Source organism: Astatotilapia calliptera, chromosome 3 (genome assembly GCF_964374335.1).
Source record: "Astatotilapia calliptera chromosome 3, fAstCal68.1, whole genome shotgun sequence".
Classification (NCBI taxonomy): domain Eukaryota; kingdom Metazoa; phylum Chordata; class Actinopteri; order Cichliformes; family Cichlidae; genus Astatotilapia; species Astatotilapia calliptera.
The window spans coordinates 77529136-77535375 of NC_137424.1; positions in this window are offsets into that span (position 1 = coordinate 77529136).

Consider the following 6240-nt stretch of genomic DNA (forward strand, 5'->3'; position numbering starts at 1 on the left):
CACAAAGTTCTCCGTAGAGCTCCCCGCTCTGAATCTCTGCTTCTTCATAGGCTGAGGCCTCTGCTTCAGCTGCGGCTATTGCTTTTTGGCACTGGAGGACATGTAGATGAGCATCCAGTTCAGCTCTCTGTTTCATTGCATTAGCTTCCTTTTCAGCGAAGGCCAGTTGAGCTCGTGCTGCTTGAGCTTTGGCGTAGGCCCTTGCAGCTGCAGAAGCTGTTGATGAGGATGTCCGTTGAGAACGCCTTGTCGATGTTCTGGATTGCTGCGACTTGGTGTCGAATGGCTGAGACCGTTGCTGCGTTGTAGCTGGTTGAGTGGCGACGTCTGGTTGCTGTTCACCACCGGCTGCTTCGTCTAGCTCTTCAGCAGCGTAGTCTTTTAGGTAATTTCTTCCTGAGCGTAGACTCATGTTGCTTAAAGTAGCTCTGTATGTTTGAACCCGCTGAGTAGGCGTCTTTTCCTTCGTCTTTTTACTATGCTGCCCTCACGACACGTGACCATGTGAAGCTAGACAGCTAGCGAACAAAATAGAGGAGATCTTCCACACAAGGCTTGCCTTTCTTGCTTTTAGTGAAGATCCTTTAAAGCCTTATCTCTCTCAAGGCTTCTCCTTGCTATTTCTCATTTGTAACTGAAACATACAGAAAATGAAAATAAATTGCTAGCTAACACACATCTTAATGACAAACTTACTGATTAGCCTAGCTTAACACGTGCGTTACATTAGCATCGCAGTTCACTCCATGTAAACACATATAAAAGTTATCTCTGAACATATTAATACTCACAAAGACGAACGTTTTCCGAGGTGCGAACGTGTAGAGCACTCTTAGCGTGAACATGAACTAGTCCCTATTTAATAACTGCCGGAGCACTTTTTCACGACATCATAAGCGAAAGGGTACATCAAAGATAGGTTAGTGAACAGGACGCTCCCTCGCTCCATTTCCGCACATAGGATACAAAGATCTCTTGTGGAAATGATGTCTCACTCTGAGCTTATTTATCACTCTGCTTATGTGGCTCAATCAGCACACACACCAACCGCTGACTTTTGACTCAAGGGCATAACAACCACTGTCCACACCCCAACCACACCTCACCTCACAGTAAATGATCATTTCCATTTCAAGCATTTCCAAATAATCATTTTCCATACTGCCAGTATAAATATACACAGTATACTGCCATCACTACAATATACATGTTTTACACACTCCTTTTGTTGTTGACATTTACAGGCTGTGTACAAAAGGCCACACTCTTCAAATTCATGCCAACTAATATTTTTACGTCCAGTAGGTGTCCTACTAGAGCAAATGAAGCTTCATGAAGCTTTGCACTGGAGTGAACCAATTGGATGAAAAGCTTCAGTGCTTCATGAAGCTTCATCTGCCCATCACTAGTGAGCTGCCTTATTATTTTTTCCTCGTACTGTTTTCTCCTGTTTATTTCAGTGAGGGAGTGTAGCGTTTGTCTTTTGTTTGGTTTTTGTTTCACATAGGGTTTTAGACAACACCTCCTCTCCTGACTTAGCTTGTTTTGTTTGTTATTTTGGCCTTTGTTCACCCAGGAGTTTCATTTTTCAGTGCAGACAAATAACTCTGCAGACTCTGAGGCTGCAGTGACAGTTGATGTGTGGACACATGGAGGTTTGTAATGTCTATTATACTCCCTAAAGGAAGTGCCCCACCTATTTTAATGGTTCAGCCCAGATAATGTTAGCTGGGGGAGTTCAGCTCTTAATTTTATCATCATCACATGTTCTTTATCCGTCTCCACAGCAGCACAAACTAACAGTTTGTAGCCTCAGTATCTGAATTATTTCTCACATGTTATCTCACCATGTAAACCACAGCAGCCACTGGGGACATTTACACACTTCTTCTTACAACCAGCAGATCTTACAAACACAGTTTATTAGAAAACATGTTTTACCTTTGACTGGTACATAAATATGAACATTTCACAGGTTAATGCTGGGAACACGAGACCGAACACCATCACAGACTTTTGATGTGATATTAACAGAAACAGGCTCTTTGTAAAAAAGTTCATCTGGATTTGAACATAGTTTCATACGTCGGGAATATCAGGCTGAAGTTTTCTGTATTTAAGCGTTAACATGTATGAAAGCAGTCTGATGGTTTTTAAAGAAAGTGTCTCGTGTAGAGCTGCAACGATTCATCGAGTGATTCCAATAATTCGATTATAAAATTCTTTGCTTCCATGTTTCACAGACTCCAATAGAAACGTGTTCATGAGCAGCGTGTGAATAAAAGTCTGAGCACATTAAGCCCACACAGCCTCCAGTGTTAAACACAAACACTGATAACAGCAGCAGTGATGATGATGTCACAGTTTAACGTGGAGGCGGAGCCTGTTTACACACTAAAATAATGGATAGCTGCAGGCCTGGTCTCGTGTGTGAGAAGCTGTAAATCAAATATCTTCTACCTGCAAAACTCCTTCAGTTTTATTTCTACAGCAGCAAATGACAACAACAGTCACCTGCAGGAGTTTCTACTGTAAAGTAAAGACTCGACAACAACAGAGAAACTCCACCAATCAGACCACCCCCCTATGAGAACGGTGACGGTGGATCATCCTCGTGTTCTTACAGCGTGGTTACAGCGTGGCTATGAAATCTCCACCATGTTAAAGAGTTTTTGGACACTCGATGGGAAACTGCCCGCTCAGGCCCAGCAGTTTGCTTCAATGACCTGGAGAAGAAGCAGGAAATCCTCCAAGGTTTCCAACATGTTTCAGTCCTGCAAATGTGCAATACTACCTGCTGCATTATGAGCTTCAGTGATGAGCACAGCAGTGGACTCAGTGAGTGTTTCCATCACATCCAGGCCCAGAAGACTTGGAGGAAATGAAGATTTTGTTCTTCCACTTATTTCCTGTCATATTCTGCACTTCTTACTTCTTTCAGCTGCCCATGAAATAATGAAACTTTCTGCAAGAAAGACAATAAAGATCAGTTTGATGGTCAACATGAAGTTTGTTTTTGTTTGACAGCATCAGCTGTTGCATCAAGTAAGGAGTCAAAGGCAGCAAAGAGCTGTTTGTGTTTGTGGATCACTGCGGCTTTATTCACGTGTCCTCTCTACAGAAGCTCACTGGCTGCTGGGAGGACCCGGACATTTCCCTCTGGGTTGTTCGGCTCTGTTGGAACTTTGAGGAAGAATAAATGTGATAAAAGCTGGTCTCTAATAACTCTCTCTGTAATGTTCAGTATATGTGTGCGTGCTGTGATTGGTGTTTTCCCTGTGAGTGTTTGATGTGACACCTGGAGCTTTAGCTCACCTTGAAAACACAGGTTATGTTTGTGGTAGCGTGTGTGTGCGTGTCGTTCTGTGTGTGAACACGGCAGCTCGAATAGTTGTGAATGAACTCTGATCAAACTTTGTAGGGGTGTAGAGCGGGCTCATGTTAAACATCTGTTCACATCTGGCTCACATCCACCCAAGTCTTCAAGGTCGACTTCATGATTTATTGATGGAAACTGAGAAAAGCCTCAAACTTAGAAAGCAGGATTGGAACAAGTGTGCTGTGGATCATCAACATGTAGAAAGGAGCACATGAAGATATCAGCTCACATCTGACCTCTGACCTCACTTCAAGGTCAACAGATGGATCTGAAGGTCAAAGTGATAATAATGCTCTTTAGAGCCATTTTGGAGCTCTGAGCTCTTTTTCAAGGTCAAATGAGGTCAAACTTCCATCAAATGTCTCGTGTTTCAAACTCTGTTTATAATTCTACTGTCTGTGTTTCTAATGGAACATTTACTTTATTAAACAATGAGATAGTGACATGTTCTACATCCACATCAATCACAACCATAGGAAATGTCACATAGATGTGCTTGTGTTGTGTCCATGATGATGTTAACAAACAAACTGTGACAGAGCCTCAGACGTGATGAAGACGCTGAATCAGCAGAAAGAGCAGAGCAGGAAGCAGCAGCATCCACACAGGTGTGGCTCAGGTGAGTCCTGCTCCCACACTAAACACATCCACATCATATTAGCATGTGCTAACATGTGCTTCTGCTTTATTTCAGTCTGACATGTTTCCAGTCAACATGTCTGCTGTGTGTCTCTCAGCACTTGCACTAAATCTTCCCGTGTGTCTGTGATACTGCGTGATGCTGACAGACTGTAACGTCAGTGAGTCTGTGAGCATCTCTGTCACCTACAGCTTCCCTGTGGAGCTCATTTCAAATGCTCAGGTTTACACTCAGGAACAGGAAATGCTGCGTCTGCAGTTTGTCTCCTTCAAACTAAAGCGTCTCAGACACGAGCAGCACGTGAGCACAAAGATGTTTGTGGTCACGTGGTGGGCACGAGGAGCTCTCAGTGAGTTTGGAGCTGAAACATCTTTGACTCCCAGAGTGTGAAAGTGAAACAAGCAAACGTGGATATTTAGGAGCCTCAGACGGTGTGATGATGATCATGAACCCAGGAAACAAAGAGAGAAAAGAACAGATTGGAGATCAGAGCTGAACACACACTTTTTTAAAAGCATGCAGGAGCCGTGAGGACGAGCACGGATTCATTCATTCATATCTGCACTGTGATCTGAACTCTCTCTCTTTCTAATCTCATGTCTGAAGGTGAGAAGGACACCGCCTCCCTGACAGAAAAGCTTCTTTTGTTTCTTCTTTTTATTTGAGATGTTTTTGGGACGACAGCTGAACGACTGCAGGTAAGTTGTGTTAGCGCTACTTTAGCATCTAGCTAGCCCTGCTGAAGAGCAGCGAGCATAAAGGGAGGAACGTTTTTGAAGTGTCAGCTAATTTCAAATGCAGCGTTTCTATCAGCTCAACAAACATCAGCAAACACACAAACTGTTTGTGTGCAGTTTGTCTCACAGTGTGTTGCAGCCAAAGGTCCAGCTGCTGTATTTCACAGGGAGAGAAAGAAAGAAAAGAAAAGCTGCTGTAGGAGAGGAACCCAAGCTTTGGCATCGCTCTGAAAACTATCGCTGATCCTTTTACTCGCTGGCTTTCAAATCAAAGCTGGAATGAAATTTGTGGCGTTTGCAGGATCGAATCAATCACACAGGATCAGGAGAGAAGACAGCAGAGCAGCTGATTTTACACCTGAAGATACAACTGTAATGTTAGAAACATGAAGATATTACACACACAATACAGACTGCAGCTCAGACAGCTGCTGGACAGATGTGTGTGTGTGTGTGTGTGTGTGTGTGTGTGTGTGTGTGTGTGTGTGTGTGTGTGTGTGTACTGTAACTCCTTTATTCCACACAGACAGCTTCAGCATTTGTTCTGCTTTCTCTGCTTTTATTTATATGTGACAGAAAAACACGACTAGAATTTACACAAACGTGTTTACAGGCTGACTTTAATGTGTTTCTGCACATGCTTGTCCTCTGGTCATGTGATCATGTGGTTTGTAGGAACGCTCCTCTTCCTCAGAGGATCCACCTGTGCTTCCTCTCCTCTCTCCTCCACCTGTTACAGTGAGGGAACGTCCTCCATGATGGAGGAGCTGCTGGAAAGTGCTGAGAGTTTCCTCCAGAGTGAGACCTCTGTCACAGTTCAGAGGATCTACGGCAGCAGAGACCTTCATGGACACTAAAAGTCTCAAACACACAACAACAACATCACACTGACTCCACTCTGACATCACTGATCAATAATCAAAGAACACACAGATCAAACTGATTGATCAGCCATCAGAGGAGTCGGATCAATGGAGCTGCTTCTGTTCCTGATGTCCCCTGTTTGATCCTGGACCTGAACTCTCCCTGCAGAGGAGACACAAGACAGTCAGAGACACACACACACACACACACACACACACACACACACTCACACACACACACACACACACACACACACACACACACACACTCACACACACACAGACACAGACATACACACACACACACACACACACAGACACACACACACACACACACAGACACACAGACACAGACACGCACACACAGACACACACACACACACAGACACACATACACACAGACACACACACACACACACACACACACACACAGACAGACACACACACACACACAGACACACACACACACACACACACACACAGACATACACACACACACACACACACACACACACACACACAAACAAACCTTTGACTTTGAGCTGCACAGTTTTCACTCTGATCCAAATGTCCTTGCTCTTGACTTCACATCTGTATCTCCCACTGTCTCTCTCTGTGGGC